General features: G+C 37.7%; 1 long non-coding RNA gene across 1 annotated transcript in view; it reads left to right on the forward strand.

Moving 5' to 3' along the window:
- LOC110348405 (uncharacterized) overlaps positions 1 to 25,215 on the forward strand; it is a 77,302-nt gene that overhangs the window by 41,978 nt on the left and 10,109 nt on the right. The window contains exons 2-3 of the long non-coding RNA XR_002393620.2: positions 16,589 to 16,976; positions 23,250 to 23,352. This is a non-coding gene — a long non-coding RNA (uncharacterized LOC110348405). The remainder of the gene's footprint in view (positions 1 to 16,588; positions 16,977 to 23,249; positions 23,353 to 25,215) is intronic.

The following is a 25,215-nucleotide window of genomic DNA, read 5'->3' on the forward strand; positions in this document are numbered from 1 at the left end:
TGTTTTTCCTCAACTCTTCAATTCCGCCCAATTAATTCCTCAGTGATATTTAGGTGGCAGACATCAAGGGCACAGTACCCTCACCCCCACCCCCTACAGCCTTTATCCCAACACAAGTCCCTCTGGTATTTTAAAATTAAGAGTTTTTTCTCCTTTGGCAAACTGATTTGCTTTTATCATGCCTTTATGGAGCCATGGGAGTACACACACCGCAGTTGGAAAAGCCTAATGTGAGAAAGATCCATGGAAACTAGGGAATGGCTTTGCTTTTGACCATACGTGGGTCTTGGCACTTCCATCTGGGGAATTTTCTTGGCCTGTCACCCAGCCTCTGCCCTGTGCCCTTGGTGGGCAGGCAGCTGTGCTTGCTTTAGCATGAATGCTGCCAGACAGTGACCGCTCAAAACTCAGATGCTTTCCCCTCTCCGCAGGAGGGCCTGCCCCAGGATTTTAGCCAGAGCAGAAATTCTGAACACCCTCTCTCCTGAAATCCATTTCCTTTCTTCACCTTATTGCCACAAGAACTCCTCTCTGCTCCTCTCACCACCTCCCCTTCTCACTGGGGATTGAATTCACTGAGCTATTTTGCAAACTTTTTAAACATTAAATTTTATTTTATTTTATTTTTTGATTTTGACATAGAATCTCACGAATTTGCCCAGGTGGGCCTTGAACTTGCCTCAGCCTTCCAGAGTGCTAGGATTACAGGTGTTGTGCCACCATGTGTGGCTAAGAGCCTTTCTTCTGGCTATATCTCACAAAAGTTAAAAAAATTTTCTTTCCACTTAATTTACTTTCCAATGTCTTCTCATACTTGGCCTCTGTCTTTATTTTACTTCTGTGAGAGTTGAAGGTAATAGTATTATTTAATAGCCATATATACACCTTCCCACATGGAGGCTACACCTTGTTACGTTACAAGTCCTCAGCTCCGTTTTCTCCTTGAGACCCCCATCAAAAGGTGCAGCACCCATGTTTGGTTGGGCCTGGCTGTCCATGTCAGCGGAGGGAAGGGATGGTGGGAAGGTCTGCCTACTGCAGCCAGACCAACCTCCCTCACCACAATCCTTTGTTTATGAATTACGCTTTTGCCAAATAAATGTGAACATTGTCTACACTTCCGCCCCCAGAAGACATTCCAGCACGCCCACGAAAAGGCAGTGTGGGGCTGTGCTGTGAAAAAGTCTTACTCCCTTCTTGGTAGAGTTGAATTGAGTGGAATAGAGTGAATAAAGTGGAATTGAGACTTTCTTTTTTTAACCTTACTGACAGCACCAGCTAAATGTTTTCTGTGTTTTTGGGTTTTTTTTGGTACCTGGGATCGGGTCCTTGCGCTTGCGCAGCAGGCAGCGAAACCACTGAGCTAAATCCCCGGCCCAGCACCAGCTAAATGTAGGATTGTTTCTTATCACCTGTAAGTGGCAGCATAGGTGTCACCACTCAAAGCTGAGTTGGTATCTCTTTGCTCCGTAACCCATGAGAACAGTGTCCCTTTCTACTGTCTCACAGCTAGTCTCCAGCCTTAGAAAACAGGAAAGCCTGAGTGGGAACGCTTCCCAAACATGAAGTGGATGGAGTTGTCCAGCAGGAGTAAGCCAACAGTTGCTGCCTGGTATTTGAACATCATTTAATGAATGCCCAGAATTCATCTGTAAATGGACATTGTTAATTTAGGGCCTGCTATTCATTAATTAGGGGTTTAGTGGCAAGTGCCATTGAGCTATCTGCAATGTTTAAGGTTACGTCAGGCCCCAGTAAAGGGTTTGCTGATAACAAGATGCATCCATCTTCATTACTCAGCCACTCCTGTCTGACTTTGCTCAGCATCTTCGAAGGGCTATGCCTCTTGGAACTGAAGAATTAAACTTTTATCCAAACCAGATTCTGCTCTTTCACCTCTTCTGATTCCTTGAGTACTTCCCATTTATTTTGCCTAAATGACATCTGATTACCTAACATGGAATGGAGCAGGGGCTTAACCTAAAACAGTCTGCAGATCTCAGTTCTCAGCTGGAAAGTTCCAGAGGGTTAATGCTAAGGAAGCCCTCACATTTCCATTTCATCTGATACTGGGCTTGGTGCAAAAAAACATAGTTTCTGATTTTTCTTCTCACAAGGTGGCAGTTCCAATAGGATTTTTTTCAAAGCCAGAGAAATACAGGAAATTAATTTTAAACCTGAAGTATAAATGTCCCAATTGGTTTGAGTTTACTTTTGCAATGTTTCTCTCTCAGAAAATATGTATTATTGGAGGCAATCACGGTGCCAAATGAAATAATTCAAACCACCTAAAGAGCCCTACATGTGGAGCCTCAGCTGTACAAACGGAGTTGTGTTGGAGGTACATGATTTGTCCCCAGAATTCCAGAACCTGCACTCCAGTTCTATTTCTAGGCCTGCAGTAAAAGCAGGCAGCGAGAGCCAATGCACAGGGAGACACTGCCCTTAAAGAAAGTACAAGTTTGTTTATCCTTCAAACGCTAGGTTAGAGGACTTGCATAAAAACGAACTTCCCCTGACAGATGGTCTCTATAAGTAGTTGATTCCAAGAAGTGAGAGAGCTACCTGGCATGGCTGTTTAACACATTAGGGTGCTTGCAGGGAGAGCCTACTGCTCCCCTGAACCATGGTTCAATTTTAAGCATCACTGGCCAGGATGGGTTATTGTAACTATGTGGAGAAGTGAGCTTCAAGAGCCTGATGCTCGGAGAGTTCGAGGGAGAGGGGAGGAGCTGGAGGAGGAGGCGCTGCTCACTGGAATGATAGCCCAAGGGAGGGTATCTGAAAACCCTCGCACCGCTGAGCTGGCACACTTATCACTGGGCGACAGTCTATACTGCGGGCCTGCAGTGCGTTGCTGTTTGTGGTGCATGCTGCCAACTGGCTTAGAAAATGCCGATCCCCCTCTCAGATAGAGAGAGCAGGAGGCACAGTGTCAGCTGACTGACATTCCCAACAATAGGCCTTCTTTGGCTGGCTCAGGATGCTGGAGTGTGTATCCCAGCTGGAAGGGGGCGAGGCAGCTCTTGGTGGAGAAGGCCCTCGGCTCTCCCGGCTCTCAACACGAACCCCCCAGGGCTAGCTTTCTGCTGGAGGCCCCTGTCCCTTCTCCTAGGCTGGCTGGAATGCCATCTTTGTCACCTTTTCATTTTTTAATTAAATGTCACAAATGCTCAGATTTTTAAAAAATGTGAGTTGTATTTGTGGATCATCTTCTCATCCTACATCTGACTAAACACAAAATAGATAACGCCCCAGATACTATGGTGAGAAAAAACCCCCACAAAGCAAACAAAAGGCTTGGTTTATTGCATTTAGTCATGAAGTTATCTATATTATATGTGATTGAAAGAGACAATCTTAAGCTGAAGATTTCTTAAATTTACCAGAATGATGCACTGGATACTTGAAGTAAGAGCTCTTTGAAGCTGATGTGCTGTGGGATAAAACACATTCTTTCTTTGGAAAAGAGAAAGCCAAGATATTGTGGGGGCAGATGGAACAATGGAACCAATGAAACAGAGGTCAAAGCTGAAGGTTTCTGCTAGAAGCAAGCTATATACAGGTATTCTAATTTTTTTATTCAGACAGAAACTCTGCCTAGGACTGGAGCACCGCATGCAGACTGCTAGTAAGAAAAGCACTCAATTGTTCAATTTTTATCATTCAATATTGTATTAAAAATTTTTAGGCTTTTCAGGTCAAGGTGACTTTTAAAAGGTTAAAAGCTATTCGAAAGGGCTGCCATATCCATAAAAGCAAATGAGATTAAGTTGAAAGACTGATGGAGGAAAAACAATAATTTAGATAAACTGCCACTGCCTCAAAAATGTTTTGACTTTTATCAGTGAAAAAAAATTCAGAGATACTTGGATTGGTTGTCATATCAAAGAAAGATTCATTAAATGTGAAGCAATTATTTTTGTGCTTTTTATTGTTTGGTGTGTTTTAGACTGGGTTCCACCTTTCTTCAGTTACATTCTTTCTAATGGTTTGGGAGAAGTAATTGCATGGCTCCAACTTCCATCTGTCAACTCTTGACCTTGCTGGTTGTGCATCTGTAACATCAGACACTGTTGTCATGGAAAGAATTATGATGTTTCAATCGAATGTATTGCAAAGTTAACAAATCCATAACATGATCTGGATCACATGGAAGGAGTTAGAAAACGTGTTTCACAGAGACCTGAGGGGAAAGTGAGTAGGCTATCCTCATCAATGTTTATCTCCACTGCTTACCTTTAATTGAGAACCTTATTGTATTACAACAGAAGAGCTAAGTTTGAGCCTCAAACTTGCAAGGATTTCTCAGAGCCTAAATGTGGGGGCAGCATCAGAGACAAAAGCTATCATGTGCTCCCAATATGAAGTTTTGCATTCACATCACTGTTTGGTGGCAACTATGGAACTGACTAACCTTATTGGAACTCTTTCCTTCTTGCTTAGGTTACTCAAAATTTTGCTTTATGGGCCGGGGATTTAGCTCAGTGGTTTCTCCACCTGCTGCACAAGTGGAAGGATCTGAGTTTGATCCCCGGCACCAAAAAAAAAAAAAAAAAAAAAAAAAAAAATAATAATAATAATTTTGTTTTAGTCTGGTTTTGGTTCCTAATTTTAGAAAACTAAAGCTTCTAGAAGGTGGATCTCTTAGAGCTGATAGACAAGCCAAAGTGGGAATTGTAGCAATCAGGACAAGCTGATATTTGCTCAAAAATCCAAAGAAATAGAGTGGCAATTTTTCCTGACAAATAAGAAGTGAGTTGAAATAAGTTTAATTTGGTCTGCTATGGAGGCTGGGTCCAGCCTGACAAAATTAAAATGGATAGAAATAATATTTTGGACACTTAGATTTTATTTCCATTGTCTTGTGTCTGAACAAATAAGCATTCCAAGTCAGTAAAGGGGCACAAATTTTCATTTCATGAGAAATAGTCCCTAACAAAGAATTTTTGTACTGCAAATCTTTTACTTTTATAATCTATAAAAGGAGTGGTTGTTGTGGACATTAAAATAATAGGTTTCTTGGATCACAAAATGGCAAAGCAAAGCTGATACATCTGAGAAGAGCTGAAAGCAGAACAAAACAAAACAAAACAAGAGCAAAATGTAATTGGTCCTGCCTGAAGAAAATCTACTAAATGAAACCAAAAATTTACAGATGAATAAGTTAAGGGATGATTATTCATATTGTAAAAGAGTCTTTAAAGAATTCCCCTAGGATTCTTTTAAAGGCTGAGCTCCACTAGTTCATGTAAGTGTTTGTATACAGATCATTAACTATTTGACAGGCAGGCCGGAAATGCAGGTAGAGGGAGCCAAGGGAAAGGGGGGAAATGTTCAAGTGGTAGAGGAATCACTGACACTTGAGGATCACAAGTCTCAAGATAAACATTGATGAAACAATAATGAAAGTTGAGTGAAAATATGACATTTACTTACAAGACACGCTTTACACGTTAGAGATCTTAGAGACAGCTTACTCTGGTACAATTACTAGCTTTGCTACCTGATTACCTGACCTTGGGCAGGTTATACACAACCTCTCGGAATAACAACTTTCTAGGCTTATATGAAGGTTATATGACTTAATATATGCAAAGCATATAAACAATGGCCTGGCATCTGGTAAACACTGCACACGTTTCTTGGAAAAGCTATCATAAAAAATCAGATATTCTTCAAAGAAAAAACCCTGAGCATGGTCATGAAGCTAGAAATGATTTAAAAAAAATCTTTGAGCCCCAAGAAGAACAAATAAGCCACTAACATTGAGAAATGAATGCTGCTTTCTCTTTGAGTTTCCCAAGAAAGCCAATCTGTAATTTAACTCTCTTTGAAAATTATTGTCCTAGCTTTAGTTTTCTAAGGTTTGGCAAAATACACGTGACCGAGAACCGCATAGAGGCTGTCAGAAATTTCCTATCTGTTGGTTTCTTTATGTTCAAAGGCTTTGATATACCTATTATTACACCTGTTGTTTTGAGAACAATGGTATACATATTGAAATACAACTTGAATTGCAGGAAGGAAAACTTTTTGCTTGGTTGACATCACTTGGGTCACACAAGAATGAACTTGTTCTGCGTATTCTGTGAATTACATCTGCTTACATGGCGCTTCCAGCTGGGAATGAACATTGCTACTTTCTAAAAGGGACAACCTGTAACAAAGTGACCCAGTTTGCTAACTTAGTCTGAGCAAATGGTTGAGTTTAACAGGTTGCCAAACCAGGAACACCAAAAATGGATATGAATGCTGGGGATGGTGTGTGCAAATGGTGTGGAACTGGGCTCTAAGAGCCAGGGGGTGTAAGGAAGAGGTCAGGCTCATTGTAGCCCATTCTGGGGTCCTGTGGTCTACCGTTAGATGTACCACATCAGTCCTGACATAATACGTTAGAAGGCCCAACTGTTTAAACCACCAAAAGTGGCACTTTCATGAAATTACAAAACGGTCTTCTAATCATTTAATGTTTTCTTCTTTTGTGCTCCCTGAAACTCTTCTTCCACTAAGAACAGGTTTCCCTGTCACAAGATCTGCTCTCACACTCTACCCTATATCTTGGTTGGATACAGGTTGAATAAAAATATGCTTTCTGCTCTCACTCTTAGTTTATGCGCGTGAACACTGATGAAAATGGTAAGTAAATAGTTTTTAAGTGCAGGAGATCCAATTACTTCCTTCACCACTTGAAGCTCTTGACAGCTCTGGCAATACTATGCTTTTGTCAAATGTCACAGTGGGTTGATTTTTACTTAGTCTCACAGCAGATTCCAAAATTGTCAGCTTTCAATATATTATTTTTTAAAAACTTGAGTGATTTGATTCATTTTTGGGAGGGGAAATTTCTTCAGTTCAGAAACCTTAAAACCATGAAGATCTGTTCACACTTTTCTTTCTGATTAGAGTTATGGAAAGTAAGGGGCAAAACTTTGCTTAAGTGGGAGCTACTTTAGCTGCTTTTAGTTAGACAACCATGTCTTATTGGATATTTCCTACCTGCTGATAATATTAGTACCAATAAATCAGATTTTGTGAAACTTGATTTTTCTCCTAAAGGAACCTGATCTCTGAACCTTAAATTCTTCCTTTGTATTTTCATATTTACCCTTATCTTTCATAGCACTTAATACAGGTATAATTGTCAATTTATTTGTGTAATTATTTGTTTAGTGTCTGTCTTTGAGGACAGATAGTAAGCTGTCATGATAGAAGCCGTGTCTTTCTGATTTATCAGTAAGACCTAGACTTAGCACAAAGTAGGTGCTCCAAAAGATGCTGACTAGAGATACTAGTAAATTTCTCTGCTCATTCTGCTTACAGGTAATTAAATATCTATCATGTGAGCCCCAGTGGAATGTTTTTATTTTAAAATTTTATTTTAAAATGTTATATGCACATGTAGTGATGTATATACATTATAAGCATATACATTTGTATACACAAATGTGTATAGAAGGGAAATGAATAAAAAATAAAAAATATCCTCATTGTTGCCTCTTGATCTCCAAAGACTTCCAAAGGCAATAATTTTAACCGTTTCTTTTTTTGGTATTCTGACATTCACCAAAATACTTCTAAATAATATATTATAGTCTTGATTTTTCTTAAGATTTTAGATAATATTTATTGATTTTCAGATGAAAGATGAGAAATTTGATGCACTTAATATTTTTCCCCTTTTCTCTCTTCCCTCTAAAATCAGATTGTCGGGGGGTTTTTGTTGTTACCTTAATTTTTTTTTTTTTTTATTACTTAACATTATACTTATGTTTTATAGTCAGTGGCTTTAGCTAGACCTTGTTTTCCCCATGCTAGTTGAGAGGAGAAAAACCAGCTCACCTACACTTGCGTTCCTCTTTTCTTCCTCCCTACTGACTTCTGCCACCTGAATTATTACATTTACATATTTGGGGTTTTTTTTTTTGGTATTTTTTGGAACCAAGGATCTAACTCTGGACCTTCCGCTTGCGAGGCAGGTGGAAGAACCACTGAGCTAAATCTCCAGCCCAATTTTGGGGGTTTTTCCAGTCATGGTGGTGCATGCCTGTAATCCCAGCACTGGGTAGGCTGAAGCAGGAGGATCGCTGTGAGTTCGAGGCCAGCCTGGAATACATAGTGAGTTCAAAGCCAGACTGAACTACGTAGTGAGAGCCTGTCTCAAACAAACAAACAAACAAACAAAACACATTTCTGGAGTTTAAAGAAATTTACATGTAAGCATTATTACAATACTTTACACTTACATATTTATATTATGTTTGTACCATTTGCATTTGAGTTTTGCAGCCATAAGTGAATCTTTCAAACATTGTCTATAGTTTGATTTAAAAATAGAAAAATTTGAAGTAATATTTAAACATTGTAAGTACATGAATATTACTTTCTGGAACATGTGGTATGGTTAGACATATGGTGAGAACACCATAATCTCTTACTGTACCAAACGCTAAAGTAAAAAACATATGCAAATACATGTTTTATATAAAATATACTATATACTCATATATATCAACAGTTGCTCCGAATAATATTGCATTTACTTTGACTTATATTTCACCTTGAGTTTGTTTTACTTCTCTATTCTCATCCACATTACCCTTCAATGAATATAAATTAATTTTTATAAAGTCCTTTAATTTACTTTTATTTGAACTCATTACTTTCTTGGTCTACTATTAAATCTAAGATTTCTTTCAGTTTATCTGCAGGGTAAGTTTAAACTGCTTAAATTCTTTTTCTTCCTCTCTCTTGAATTATTCTTCATATTACTAGACTACTGTATATCCACACTTTTCTTGGAAAAAATAAACAAGAAGACAACTTTCTGATTTTTTTATACAGAAAAATTCCTTTATTTTTCTTAAACTTTACAATGATACTTAATCTAAAATTCTGTGCTTAAAATTATTTTAGTAACCTGTGCTGTTAAAAAATTGATGTTAATCTGATGCTCATTTCTTTAATAGTAGTATAACTGCATTTTTACTTTTTCTTTTCTTTTTTTTTTTTTTTTTGTGGTACCAGGGATTGAACTCAGGACCTTGTGCTTGTAAGGCAGGCGTGGTACCACTGAGCTAAATGCCTGGCCTAACTGCTTTCTTTTCTGAAAGTTTTTATGGCTTTTCTCTTCTTTTACAACTATGTATTTAGAATATATTTTTCAAGTTGACATTTGGTGGGGTCTACCAGTGATTGGATTACTACTGTTTTCCTGTGGAAAAATCATTTATCTATTTTCTTTTGTTATTTCTTTGATTATATCAGGTCTTTCATTGTTTTATCATCTTCAAATACCCATATACAGATAGATATAGAACCTTTTTGTATAGTTATGCTATACATTATTGCTTTTCAAGTTTTAATGCATGCATTTTTTAAAATTCAGAGGTTTATTTTTATATCACAAATACATTATATTCTTGAATTTTGATACTGATTGGACATTTTTAATGTTCTCTTTTATTCCTTACATTATCACTCTTTCTTCTAAGGTTAGTTTTTATATTTATTCATGTTGGTCTTTTTAATTCTATGTGATTTCTCTTCAATGCTTGGTAGTCTTGGTTGGTCACTGATTTTTGTGCATAAATATACAGAGTTGGCATGGCCTTTGAGGTTAAGTGGACCATTTTAGCCCAAAGTCACTAGTCTAAATAGGAGGGCTGCTTTCAGCTCTGTGTCAAAAGGCAAGTTCTACTGATAAGTGACTTTATCTTTCTAGCACAGGAACAGGCTTGAAGCACCACAACTGCCAAATAAGCCAAATACTCCATATATAGAGGGGAAATAGGGACTACTTAGCCTAGATTTCTGAGAATGGACTTCTTGTTACAGACCCTTGTTGCTGCCCCTTAGCCTCTTCTGCTGTACGTGCTTGGACACTCAGAGACCTTTGAAGGAAAATGACTCTCACCTCTACACCACACCCCCACCCTGTGCTGGGTTCTATTTTACCCTGTTAGACTTCATCTAACAATATAATCCAACCTGACTTCTATCTTCTAAGATTTCATCAAACTTTCTAGTCTGCTAATATTATCATCTTTCTCCTGTTTTTAAAATGGTTTTTAAAAATCCTTTCAAGGATTTATGTATTTTTGCACGTGAATTTTTATTTCAAAGTTAATTTAAAATACAGAGGAGGCAAATGCAGGGAACTAGGAAACTATACATAGCTATTTTAGAATGCCTCTAAAGGATTATCTGAATTTGGCTAAAACTTGTCTGCTGTTCACAAATAGATAGACCTAACTGTAAATAGGTAAATTCCCGTGCAAGCTCCCAGACCTTGATAATTATTCTTCATGGATCAAGTAGGATTTAATAGTGTTAAGGGCTTTGGATGACTCTAAATTGTTCCCTGAGCCTCTTGGCAGATTCATATGTGTATAGAAGAGCATGATCACAAAACAAAGTAACTATAGTGATGTGCGTAACTAAAGAGGGATATGATAAAAATCAAAGTTAAAGCACAATTTGAACTGGCTTAGAATTCACTTTGGGGCATTACATATTTTTATGTTAGTTGGGCTTGACCACTTCTACCTTGGATTTGCCAAGAAAATAATTGATGTAGTCACAGAGCCAAGAATGATAACAGGTGAAGATCTGTGGAAGACTGGCAAGACCTCAGGTCACTGGGAAAGAGCCAGTGAAGTAACTATCTTTAAAAGGCAATAAAAAATTGTTTGAGAATGAATGACCTTTTAAGTAGAGAAAAAAAGCAGTGCATACTGATTACCTTAACCCAGATATGTTTTAGACAGTCTTAGACAGAAATGGCAATAATGAGTAGAGGAAAAGTGTACTCATATATTATATCAACAGAACATGCAGTATCCAAAACTGAATAAGAGTTTTTAAAGGAAAATATGGGCTTTTAATTTATTTTATTTATTATAACCACTTAATTAGCATCCATAGCTTGTTAAGTATCTAGATAATTTAAGGCACCTGTATTTTGGCCACATTTCTCCACTTTTGCCCAATATATGCTGTTATCTGGATCCTCCAAATAACACAAGAGGGTAATATTAAATTGAAAATGTTCATAGTCATTATTTAGATGTTAGTTTCTTCCTTAATATATATGAAGGATGTATATTAAAAACCTGCGAATATGACAAATATGGTGGTGGTTGCCTTGGTCTAGAATTTAAAATAAAATTAACCCTAATAAACCAAAACAGGCACTGATACAAGGTATTCTCATTAAGAAGGAAAATAGGCCCTTGCAAATGTGAATTGGGGAAAGCAATCGTGGAATGATTCGGGGGAGAATTAACTAGTTGAGTCCCCAGCTAGTAATTAATGTATATATTGATTCACGATTTGATGGGATCCTTCAAATTTTCTGGCCTTTGTATCTAATGATTCTTTGGAATCTATTTCTTTTCCTTCCTTATCTTGCAAATTCTCCATCTTAGTCTGAACTTTGGGAAAGATTTCTTGACTCACATTTTGAATTGATTTCAGTCTTTTGTGTTCTTTGGGTGTTGTATACAGCCAGATACAACCAGTGCTTGTTGAGTGTCTTTTCCTCCAGGTCACTGCACTGTGAAGTAACAAGTACATCACAGGGGCACAACCTCAATCTTATTTACCCAGTTGATGAAGCTGAGGTCCTGAGAAGCTACCTGAATTGCTCAAGGCCACATAACTAGCAAGTAGCAAATACAGATTTAAACTGTATAATTATTTGTTTATGGTTATTTCTCCCTCTGTAGACTCCAAACCCTTCAAGGGCAGAGAAAGTATTTTTTACCCCTCAGTCTTAGCAGCTGCACAGTGCTCGGCCCATGGTCAAAACCTATTTGCTGAACAAGTAAATTAACAAATAAACAATGTAGTGAACTTGCATTAAAGGCAAGCTGAACTTCAGTGTAAATAATTTACTTGTCTCATCTCTTAAAAGACAGCATTGAATAGGTTTTCATTAACATTTCCACCTGCATGCATCAGTCAGATTTCAGTGTATGTAGACACATCATAAAGAGTGAGGTTGGAAACATGGACTGTACAAATAGCTAAAGGAGCAAGGTGTGCTTGAGGTAGAAGCCCTATACTGACAGCTTGGTTCTAAAGCTGCCTATAATGTTAAGTAATCCGTTCCTCCTTTTACTAGTTATTTACTTATGCTTAATGTGTACAAGGCACTTTATCAGTCATTATGGAGGTAATAAAGTATATAGACACAATCTCTGACTTAAACTTTAAAATCATAGCACAAGACAGAATACATGTGTTGTGTAGAGCAACAACACAAGGTAAAATGTATCAGTGTTACTGGAGCCATAAAGCAATGTGCTGTGTGATAAGGGAGCAGCATATAAAGGACTAAGAAGTGGGAGAGGCCCCAGACAAGGCCTGTTAGCTGGTAGGTGCTTGATGTTTGTTGAATGATGAGTGGCATTTTGAAGGCTGACGTTTAGAACAAAGTCTATTCCTTCCTTCATGTATTAATTCATGTAATACATTTCAGTGCATATTATACACCAGCCACTCTCTTAGCCACTGGTATATTGGCCATTTCCCTAGGTGCTGACCTTTCTTCAAATCTATTCACACGGTGTTAGATTCTTAACAGAATCAAAACACAGTTATGAACTTTGTGCTCTTTCATATGGTTCCAGCACCATGGCAAACTACTGTAAGTGGGAAATTAAAACTCCAACAAAGGACGAATTGTATGTTAGGAAATAAATTGACAATTGGTCCCAATAAATATTTTATTGAGATTAGAGTCTAGGTAGTAGTGTGGCAGTATCTTAAAAAGTATCAACAACCACATTGAGAGAGTGAGAAATACATTACAAAGTACCACTTACATAGCTCAAGATGATTTTATGACAATCGCAAGAATATCATTCATCAGCTCCAAACATGGCTTGAGTGGTTATGACCATAGAGGGCTGGCTATGAGGAGGGCCCATTGTACTGGGGAGACTTTCACAAATGCTTTCTATTCCAATATAGGACATTTGAGTGGGTTAGTGGCTCTTGAAGGATGGGGAGAGAAAATTTCCATTGATTCTCAGACTTTTAGCAAGAGATCTTGTAAAAATTGGCAAGAACTAAACTTTATATTTATGTAACCATTTTCTATTAGTAAATTTGCAGTCTCTAATGTTGAGCTGCAAATGAATAAAACTCTAAGGTAATCTATATTTGTCATCAACATGTGTGATGGGGAAAGAGAGAGAGAGAGAGAGAGGAGACTGAGATACCTCAAAACAAGGCTTATCTACCAAAATTATTTTGTAGAAATAAATATTTGCTTAGAGACTGAAAACCTGCCACATTTCATGGTAGCTTAATATGTCTTTAAAGCGACAAAATGCCTTAACAATTGACAAATGATTAACAAGCAGAAAAATGCATACTGAAACATTCATCTATGGAGAGTTGTGAAAGGGGAGGGAGGAATGAGGAGGACCAAGGATGAGATGTTCATCTTGCCTTTCAGAGTAATTGCATTGCTCATTCTGAGGACATTGTTGAGGAAAAATAACACTGAACGGCAGGATCCAATTGCCTGCATTTGTTTTTTATTTTGTCATAGATCTACATGATGAATCTTCAGTTTTTCTCTTCATTTCTTCTGTCCTTTCACCAAGAGCTGGTTCTGAGACCCTCCCCAGCCCAGTTCCCCCTACCCACCCAGCACATCCAGGAGGAGATTCCTTTTCCCCACTCCAACATCCAGAAACAGAAGCTCATTGCTTATGCTGCAATTTTGATAACCTAACTGGCAGAACAGTTATTCAAATTTTAAGCTTCTGAATGCAGCAAGATCAACCTGGCCTATCCACATAAATAATTTTGACACGATAAGTATGCGAGAGCGATGATAACCGATAAGTGAAGCAATTACCTTGCTTTTTTGGATTATATTAAATGAAGATTCTGATAGAGTAATGAAAAAAGACAAAGCAGACAAAAAGTCGGCTGCAGAGCTTTTGGGCACTGTGTTATCTCTATTATACCATATTGAAATAGAGAAGCTATCACCAATCATGCATTTCTATGTAACTTCTGGCTTCTAACAGTGAACAATGAATAAATTGTCACAAGACAGTAACTGATAAATTGGGATTGACAGTGCTTTTTAAAAAGCATAAATAAACTTACTAGTCACTTTTTTCTTTTTCAAAGCAGTTTTTAGGGGGCTCAAGGAGTAGGTGGGTGGGCAGAATTTATTACAACTTATGCCTCCTTTTATTCTCTACCTCTACCCCAGCCCATTCCCTGCCACTCTTCTTTGTTTAGTATCAGTTTTAGAGAATCAAGACTGTGTTCTGACTTTATCACTCATATTTTACCAATCCATGGCCTGTTTGATTTAGTATGTGGCTTCAGAGTCTGGAATTCAGATCATTAAATTAGTTTAGAAGTTCGTGTTTGATAAAGTTAGTCTTAGATTAAAAAAGGCAGATATAAAACATGGACAATTGATCCATGAGCTTTAAGTTCCAGCAGAATGAAATGTTTTAAACTCACAAATGCTGATGGCCCAGTCCTGCATTTGTACACTGTTTGGAAATAATATTCTTGTCAGAGGAGGTAGCAGTAGGCACTTCTGTGGTCACAACCCCGTAAAAGTACAAAGGGTCCCTTAGGTGTGAGTGCATGAAGTTTTCTCATTTGAATCATTCCTACTCAATATCCTGGCAAAATCTGTTCACCCAGGAGGTTTGCAGATTTAATGGTGAGTTGTTGTTTAGCCATGTTTTCTTTTTAAGATGGCCTGTGGTATGAGAAAGTAGAATTTAGGAATGAGCATGATTCTGTTCTTTTCAGAATCACAGCATGGACTGCCATGTAATGTAACTGCCTGAGCTAGTTAGGTTAATGCACTACATGTTATGGTGTAGAGGAGGGAGTTTAACTGTGGAAGGCTTCGGGTCTAGTGTTAACCTTTACTTATGTTTTAAGTTAGTTGTACTCACAGGATCTGTGAAATGGGAGGAAAAAGGTCAAAAGGAATGCATGTTGGTGAAAGAGTTTGCAAATTTTTAGGCACCATGTAAATGTTAGCGTTGCTCTGACTGATGGAGACTGTATCTCAAGGTTCAGCAGAAGGAACAGGCCCAGTGTCACCTATGGCTTTATCAAGATGGCTGAGTTTCAGGGCAGTCAGTTGTAATGGCAGTGTGGGCTGACTGTTCTATGAAACAGTGTGGGAATGAGAGTCATTATTAGTCCTCTGCTCCTACAATAATTTATCTCTTCCCTCATTAAATACAAAAGGCAAACCATTCACATGGCCACTTTTCAAAATGAAAGAGCCAGTAAAGTTAGTAAAAGCAAATCACATTTGATTAAATTATTATCATTATGCTGTTTAAAATAGCATTTGTTCTGTTTATCAAGCTCTAGTCTTACTGCATCTGTAAAGAATTTGCCTTTAAAGACCAGAAAAACAAAAACATGAAAATGAAGCCCAGTGCCTACACCAGACTGGATCTGCTTTGCAGGAATTCCTGACAACAGTACTGCTGCCAAAGCTCAAGTCTCCGTCCAGCCCAAGAACGAGTTAACGACAGCGGTGCTGAGAAGATCCAGGGATGCGGGGGAGAGATGGGAAGAGGAGCAGGGGTTGCGGGTGTTGTCAGCTCCAGTGCAGGATCTGGTTTTACATTTGCTTGGCAGTGTGTTTGCTTCTGGCACACACAGAACAAGCTAATTTCATGTAATCATTCCTTACCTGCCCAATTCCTTCAAAATGTATAGTTTCTTCTTTATGCGAAAAACGAGAGGTTGTTGGTGTTACTTGAAAGAAATACAAAGGATATTTATTAATTTTTACATGAACAATACTAGCGCTGTCCCCCACTTTGAGAAATTAGCAATCTTAAAATATAGCTTGTCCGTGATTGGCCATAACCAGAGAAGTAAGGGACACAGAAGTACACGTCCCTGTGGCACCGTCCCAATTGTGATGCTTCGTCAAAAGCAGAATCCAGAAGACCTCAAAGCATTTCCCTTACTCACACTGTCCTGGTTACCACAGTGTCCCTTTCAAAACTCCCTGTCACCCAACAACTAAAGCTTAATGACAGGCACGTCTGGACTCTCTCTGTGCTTATTCTGATTGGTTGGTACCTGTAGCCTACTGGTTGTTTATTATTTGAATATCGTGCATATCTATTTAGTATTACAAAATCAAGTAGAAAGAATAAAGGGCTATATTTTAGTTCATGGAAATTAACTTTTTTTTGGCTGTAGCCTTTATTTTTTTCTTTATTTATTTTTCTCCAATCAGTTTGTCTGTAGCCTTTAAAAGAAGACAAGACAAGCCTAACAATTCAAGCAGGCAAACTTAGCCACATCGCATACTTTCAATCAGTTTATTCTATTTGTGCTTCCATGGGTACCTTTGAGTATATTTAATAAGGATTAATAAGCTTACCACTTCAGTTGGGTATTAAACATGGAGAAAATTCAAATCTTATGACAAAGATCCTTGAATTAGCTAAATAGTCTACAAAAATCTTACACTGTTAAACTTTTGACCACTAACCCTAAAAGTATGGAGTAGATCTATTTGGGTGTTTTTTCATTGTTGTTTTTCTTTTTGTATTAGGTCTAAAAGAATGGGACTTGATCCTCTTGACACCATTTGGAAGATCATGTTTAGAAGAACTACAAAAACTATGCTGGGCTTGTACATGTCTCAGGACATAAATATGGTTTTCATAAAGCCCAGATTGTATTCCAAAATAGCCCATAAGTCCAACAACAGGTGTTATATATTGTACCCTTTTTAAGCACTTTACTTTGAAGAGGGATACAAATGAGAGCTTCTGATGAGATGACTAGGGATCTACTGGGCCAGCATGTCTTGAAGATGGAGCTTGCTCATGTGAATGGCTCAGCAGATGCAGTGAACTCACATCCCACTGGAGGCCATCGCATGGAGGGGGGTAGCTGTGCCAATGTTCATGTGAAGAGGACACTGGGAATTGAAGGAGGTGTGTATGTATATTCTCTGCCAGCATGGAGAGCAGAAATTCAGATATGTACTTCCTCCAGCTCCCTCAATGGTTTATATTCCGCATCCTTAGTGTCTTGCAGGTAGTGACCACTCAAAAAATGTTTGGTAAAAAACAAGTGTTCTTGAAGGTTAACTTTTAAAGTCCTTATTTCATACCTTATGCTGGTACTTTTCATTCTCTTTATGCCCTTCTTCTCATTCTTCATTCTTTATCAAGCACGTATATATTTTGAACTTCCCATAATCCAGGAACCAGATAAGGTACTAGCATAGGGTCCTGAACAACATCTGGCTCAAATATTGCCACCTTTGGGAAGCTTTTGCTCAGCCCCTTAAGCAGAAGTTATTGCACATTTAGGTCTTGTATGCTCTCCCCATCATGATGTCATTAGCTGTGTCTGCTTCCTCCTCTTACTCTAAGGTACAGTTTTCGTGAAGACAATTGGGCTTGATTCTCTCTGTATCCTCACAGCTAAAGACATGCCTGCACATAGCAGTCCATTAGAACATTGTTTATGAAAGAATTGATTGCATAAAAGCCATAATTCTTTTCTCCTCCCTGCAGCCATGGCCTATGCCATATGAATTTGCAGCTCCTTGCAATAAGAAGAATCTCAAGGGCCAGGGATTTAGCTCAGTGGTGCCGACCCCTGCTCTGCAAGCGCAAGGTCCTGAGTTTGATCAGTGGTACCAAAAAAATAAATAAATAAAATAAAGAAGAATCCCATTTCCTCACTCTTAGAATCTGGGCTGGCCTTATGACTTATTCTGACCAATACAACATGGCAAAAGTGATGGTGGCAGTTTTGAGCCTCAAGAAAGAATAAGTCTGCTCTGTCATAGATGATCATGAGAGTCCCATGACTTGGCTACCCTTGTCTCTCCGGCTCACAGATAGCCAGGTACCACAGATGTAAGTAAGGCTATCCTAAGCCATTACCCTTCAACCAACTGACCAGCTGAATGCAAATAAGCAAGTAGTCCCACTAGGATATGCTGAGCCTAGCCTAGATCAGCCAACTATATAACTGATCTGTAAACTTGTAAAAAAATAATACATGCTTTTTGTTTGGAGCCATTGAGTTTTGGTGTGCTTTGTTATGTGACAATAGCTAACTGATTTACAGTGACTTCTACAAATGAATCTTTACTTTTTTCCTTTCACCTAAATAAACAAATAAAAGGCTGTATGTACTGCTGACTAGAAAGCTTATCCTTTTATTATATGGTAAAACATTGTCTACCCTTTGCCCTTCTTAGAGTTATCTACTTGGTAAAAATCATGAACTCATTGAGTATTAGATCTTCAAAGATCCTTTGGTCACCTATGAATATGCCCCCATGTCTTGAAAACAAGAAATTTGCTGTAATTTATACATAGTCACCTAGATAGTAGTGATGTGCAGACTCAACCTCAGTCTATTGGAGGGCCATAAGACTTCACAGTCACGTACAGGTCTTACTTCTCAACCAAACTCACTAAAGTCTTTCATTTATCTTGTAATTTTAAGGTATAGTTGGCACAAAATATTCATAAACATAGACTTAATGAGGAATGCTATAAGCATCCAAGAGCAAGGTTATCTAATTGCTCCAATTACTAAAGAAATGCAGCTTGAGTATTTTCTTCTGCCCCATTTATAATGTTTTTGGACCCTCACTGCAGGCTATACTGATGCCAAGAGTTCCCCAACTGACAGATATGTGTACATGTACCCCCCCCGCCATCTTAAAGCTTAAAAGTCTTAAGAAACACCAGTCCCTCAACTGGCTGAATGATTATACACCACTGACTTGGAGTGTTCACTCCTAAGGCTTGTTTGTTAGAGGAATTTCATTCGCTGGCTCGTGTTCTTCGTGCATGATCAAAACTAAATGGAACTCGAGCCAGGTTGCTCTTTAAGAAACATTATTTTTTTAGCTAGAAAGGGAACACCTTCATCTGGAAAATATATTCTGGGGCCTCACACTGTTGTGTTTGGTTTAGTAGAAGATAATGTAGGTCTTTTCTAGGCAGATGAGAGCACTACAGACTGGAGATTGGGACAAAAGAGCTGAGAGTTGTAGTTGAAACATCTGAATGTTGATACCTTGTCTTCCCAGTATAAGTCTATAGTTAAGAAACTGATAGTCTAAATTTATAATCATCAACAACTATGAAGGAAAGGTATTTGGTATTGATCTTCTCCTAATCAGAAACCAAACTGAACTTTATCTCATGACAAAGTAAAATTAACTATTTTGTTAATTACTGTAATTATCTTCCCCACATTTATTTTGACAGCAGTGTCATTTGGTAGAAAACTATCTCCTTAAATTACCTCTTTCCTATTATGAATTACAAATTCATACAATTTTGATAAATTATTTTATTCTTTCCTTTACACTTGCTCTGAGGTCTTTTGCAGTGTGATTTTTTTCAGAGAAATGCTTTGGTGACTTAAAAGTAAAGAAATGAGAATAAAGGTCATATCAAAAAGATCAACTATATGGAGAGACATCAGGCCTTGGAACTGCCTGCCAATCACAGGGAGTCTCATCCTTCCCTTTTTGTTTCATATTAAGAGTTTTCCAGAACCCTGGAATCCTGTGAGCAAAATCTGAGAAGTTGTTGTGATTGGTTAAAGTGCACCTCACCTATGTTTGGGAGTAGGGCAAGGAGGAAAGGAGTCAAAAGGCTCCCTGAAACACTAAGATAGACACTATTCAGGGCTGCCAGTCTTATATCTGGCAAGCTGGTGGGGGATTTCTGCAGATTGCTGGGCTTGTTCATGCCGGCAAGTCAGTGAGCTCATCTGCTCAAGTGGAGATGTAATGTGGTTTGTGCTGTGTTTTGTGGTTAGCTTTCATTTATGTGATTATTACTGATGGTATCTGTTATGGATGCCCAAGTAACAACTTCTTTTGCTTTCTCTCTAGTGGCTCAAAGCACAGGAGAGTTTTACAAACAAACAAATAAATTTTAAATTGCCCAATGCTGAGAGACTGTGAGGCCTGCTCCTTGATAAACACATTGGCATTTTCATCTGGAATGTTCTTGTTTTCTGAAGAATGGTTTTCTTGTTGTTTTTGAGTAGCTCTATAATATTTTACAGCACTACATAAAAGATTGAAAAAGTAGGTAATTTTCACAGTTAAAATGAGACTTTAAAATTTCCTTGGACTTTTTAGGGATTTTTCTTGCACATTTTGCACATTTTATACATTTTACATTTAATACACTCACGAAGGCTGTTCTGGCTTATCTATGAGTAACTAGACTCTACCTTGGCTCAGACATTTCTAAATCCATCTATTTTAAGAATTTTAAAGTACCTCTTATCATTTCAGAATTCAGATTCAAAGTCAGAGAAAGGAAGAGAGATGCTTATTCTTGGCCTCAATCCCATTCTGAACAACATAAAGTTGATATGGAAGCTTGGAGAATGAATTTAGGATGTGTATAGATTTTATTTTAAAACAACTTACATTTACTTACATCCTCTTTTTCATGAGCAAGTAAATGGTGGTTTTGCAGTAATCTCCCAACTAAGAACACATCAATGGTGAAAGGAACACTCTCTTAGTTCTTTCTGTGTCTCTTTAAAAAAAATGAAATTATTTGTTTGTAGGAAGATTAAGGCACTTTTTAAAGAAAAAATTCGTGTATAGACAGAAATTCAGTAAAAACAAATAAGACCATTTATATCACCTTTTCTTGGCAACTTAGCTGCTTAGGTAGGAAAGGCCCCAGCCCTATTTCCAGTGTACAAGTAACTGCCTTGTGCAGACTGAGGCTTCCAGTCTCCTTCATCTGTGTGAAAAATTTACAGGAATTCTTTAGATCACTGATTTTTCTTGGTGTTTGGGGGCTTTAGTGATTATAGAAATAATGAAAACGACCCCATGGTGAGACTATAAAGACCATATAGACGTTAAGTTTTAGAGTATCTTGCTTCATTGCCAAAGTGTTTGTATCCTCTACATAATAAGATGCAGCATAAGACAAAGCATTTCCAGTGTCACAGTTCATTTTGATATTATCCTGAGAACTTATCTTAGGGTCAGTCCTACCTACCAGGGAATGGTGAGGAGGGTTTCACTCTCAAGTCTCCTTGGCGGGTCTTGGAGCTGAATCTTGTTCACAGTCTGTGGACAGCATTTCCTGGCGAAGCTACCCATGCTAACAGCCTAATAATTTTCTTACTTTCTCGCTTTTTTAGTTCATTCTGGTGCTTCCCTCCAAGGGCTCTCGCTTTCAATAGTTTTTCTCTAGTGAGATGTGAGAAAGTGTCCTTTTGTTTTCTCTGTTGTTTGTATTTTTCTTTACTCTCACCATGGGGTCATTGCAAACTATCATTTTTAAAGGTCATTTGTTTTGTCCTATATGCATTTGAGCCTGACAATGGGTTAATAACACTTGAACAGGCCATATTAAAATTACATCCTGTATGATCATTAACAATTATTGAGTAAAAGGAGAAGTACATAAATAAACTCCTTCCAAGAAACCAACATGGAAGATATTAGTTAAAATGTTAAAGTATATTAGCCGATTACATAAAATCCTTTTATATTGCCTTGCTTCATTTCAAACATGGCATGGGCTATTTTGTCTGTGAACTCAAGTGGAACAAAAAGCTACAGAATGCAATTTGTGTCAGGAGCTGGACTACAGAAGGACAACTAATTCTAATTAGTACGAATTCCCCATAGGCCAGAAGGAGGCCAAATGCAGGAACCAACTGCCTAATGCTGTGTCTATCTTGCAACAGGTGGGCCAAGGCCTTCTAAAGGTTGTCATGGCAATAGCTAATGGTAGACCTTTAGCCAGACACCAGTAATTAATTGCAGGCATGTCCAGCCTTTGAATGTGATATCTTTTAATACATTTCTGAAATAAAAGACTGGCTCTTCTAATTGGTTAAAATTAAAACAGCAGAAGGCTTTGCCAAGTACTACTGCAACATAATGCAAGTCTGATTTCAGCCTCTTAAACTTGGATTCTTTGCCTATCACTACATGAAGGAGTAAAGGGAAAGGTATTTACTTCTGATAACACTAATATTCAGCCTAATGTGGACTCAAGAGCAAAATATTTATGTAATGCACTTAGACCATGTTTGAGGCCTTTAAGAAACATACTTTTCAAATTCTGACAAGTGATCAGATATGTTTACCTGATTTACTGGGCCTGAGTGTTTACTGCTTATAGGGCAGCTATCATTCAGTTAGCAGTCATTTTCTGTGACAGCCGTGCTTGAGGGCTGGCCTCAGTGCTGTTTGGCTTGGGGATGTGGTCAAGAACTGGGTGGCATTGGAGGTATTCATAGAGTGAGGGTACTGAAAGAAGACAGCTGCACTATGTGTTTCTCAGTAATTAAATACCTGAGAATGGAGCAGAATTTGACATTGTGCTATTGCATGTTCTGGAATTATAAAATAAAAAGAGCAACCATGCATCTATGCAACTGGGCATCGTGCTAAGTACTTTGCATGCCTGAACTTACTTGATTCTCTTAAAAGCATTAGAAAGGAAGTGTGATTATTATTTCAGTTTTAAGGATAGAAAATTCCAACTTAGAGAAGTTGACTTACCCATTTCTTCCATTATAGTAAGAACCAGGACTTGAAACCAGGCCCGATCCCAAGTCATGAGCTGTTGACAAAAGCAAAGCCATTAAAACATGAGTGAAGTTTTGTTTATTTAATGTAGAAAACAATCAAACCCTCTTTATATTATTCAATTCAAAGCACATTATGAAATCTTTGACTTTTAGTTCTGAGCCCTGAACCTGAGTTCCTGAACTCAGCCCTATTTACTGAAATGATTCTTTCAAGAGACTGCTTATTAAGTACTCATATTTTTTGTTCCTGATCCATTCTTCCCTCTTTCCTTTTAGCTGAACATATGGGAAATGCAGTTATTCTTCTCTCTTGTTATAATGGTAAAAAAGTAAATAAATTAGGAAGATACTGTCCTCTTCCTCACTATATGAGCCAAAAACACATTTGAAATTTTCCAGCCACTTTTCCCTTTTGCTTGATATTTTAAAACAAAGTTTTAGTGTAACAAAGTCAGATCCAATCCATCTCAACAAATGGATGTTTTTAAAATGTGAGTTTCTAAGTAAAATGATGCAGAATTGTATATTTATGTGGATTAACTTGTTTTTGTCTATAGTGCAGCTTTTCCTGAGTGAAAAATTTCCTTTTGGCTTCACTGGATAAGAAAAATATACATGCAAGTAATTTTTTTTTTTGGTACTAGGGATCGAACTCGGGAACTTGTGCTTGCGAGGCAGGCGGCGGAATCGCTGAGCTAAATCCCTGGCCCCATGCAAGTAATTTTTGCACATATCTCAGTTCTTCAGGTGAGTGCATGATTTAGAAATATTTACTTTTTCTATTTTCCAAGCATGAGTAAATAGAAAGTATAAGAGGAAAAGCAAAACTAAGGCATCTTCAGTAATACAATTCCCTGAAAAAAATGTCTTAGCCCAGTTCTTTGACCATCTTAAGTGATGTGCTAAAGTGGGCAATAGACTTCCACACCATGGAATGAAGCATCCCTACAGGGGTAGGTATGTGTTCATACTTGCCAACTTTATACCTACATATGTTCAAAGTGCCTACTCCATACTGTTGCTGTGAGAATCAAATAAAGATAAATGCATAGAATATACAATTTTTATTCACTGTACCAGATGGAAATTTCTAAGCTATGGACCTCAAAAGGAGATTTAGAGTGTCATTGCTCTAACACTGTTCCTTTATCAGCCAGCACTGCTCGGTAAATAAGGCAGCCATTGGGTCCTCGATGGATTTACTTTTACCAAACAATTGGACTGAAAATACACCAGAGAGTTGTGGCCTCCCTCATTCTGTTACTAGATTCATTTTATTAATAAAATGCTTCTAACCTGACCTCCCAAGATTTTTTGACTTTTATTGCTTGGGTGGCACTAGAGGCTAAAACGGGGCTCCTTTTAATAACACATTTGCATAAGTTGATCTGAAAGATCCCCATGTGATTACATGACTCCAGGGTTGGCCTGTCATAGCAGAAAAGCCTGAGGTACTCATCCCAAAGAGATCAAAACCCAAGAATTAACTAGTCTTCATAAAATAAGAACATCTCTAGGAGCAGTAAAACAAATGATTATCATTTCTTTTTGGCGTTGGACTATGCCAAGCTAGAGAAAAACAGCTCTCAAACGTTGACAATCTGGTATATTGAAGTATGACCATTATTTTTTATTTTCCACATTTTTGGTCCAAAGACAGTTCTGAGTAATTGATTCCCATAATGAGCTATGGTTCGTTAGTCAATTTAATTTATAATTGAATTGGATGGATGTAACTCTGTGTAAAATTGTCTCTGAAGAATCTGTTTTGTTCGTCTGTTCAACTTCTGACAGGGATGGAAGAAAATCTAAATTATTCCCTCCTGCAAGGGGGAAAATTCAGAGTCTCAGTCTCCCTGGTGAAATTAAGAGGAAAAATATTTTTAATAGTTGCCATGCAAAAATATTATGGCTTTACTAAAATTTATACAAGCATGTCAATTAACACATTCATGGCAAGGATGGTAGGTTCAGGAATCTGAGTAAATGCCTGAGGCAAAGACCTTTTCTGAGTACCAGGAAGGATTTTTCATTATTAGAGTGAACACCAGGTTTTTCTGCATTTATTTTTATCAGTTATTGACAAGGATTGTCTTATTGCTACATAAATATGCCCCAGAAAACAATAGCTCTAATTCTCCAGGTGTTTTGCAATCATTACAACTTGTATTTTCTATACATTTTCAATAATGGTATAATTTATGGAACAATTATTAAAATAACCATATAGCGTTTTTATTTTTTTTAAGTTTTGAATGACTGTCAGGAAATTTTTAACTTTAATTGTTAACAACAGGCTTGTCGTTTTGCTCAAAGATTTTTCTCTTATTCTTGAAGCCCTTCACATTTAAAACTTTTACAACCATCTTAGCACACACTCAAAACAAAGCCATAATTATGTAAAAAGAAATGTTTTACAGTTAATGCCATTTAAGACACTTACAAAGTGCCAAAATGCATAGGATTTTGGTAAAAGGCAATCTGTTCTTTGAGGATAATGCATGCAAACTATGCTTGTGCAAAACCTGAGGCAGGAATAGTATACCGTCTTAGATCACACCTATGGAGCTGACTTTGATACTATGCCCAGAAGTGGGTTACAGGCTGTGA

This window comes from Heterocephalus glaber, unplaced genomic scaffold (genome assembly GCF_053883595.1).
Source record: "Heterocephalus glaber isolate CG9 unplaced genomic scaffold, H.glaber_assembly_v1.0 deba00001442, whole genome shotgun sequence".
Taxonomy (NCBI): domain Eukaryota; kingdom Metazoa; phylum Chordata; class Mammalia; order Rodentia; family Bathyergidae; genus Heterocephalus; species Heterocephalus glaber.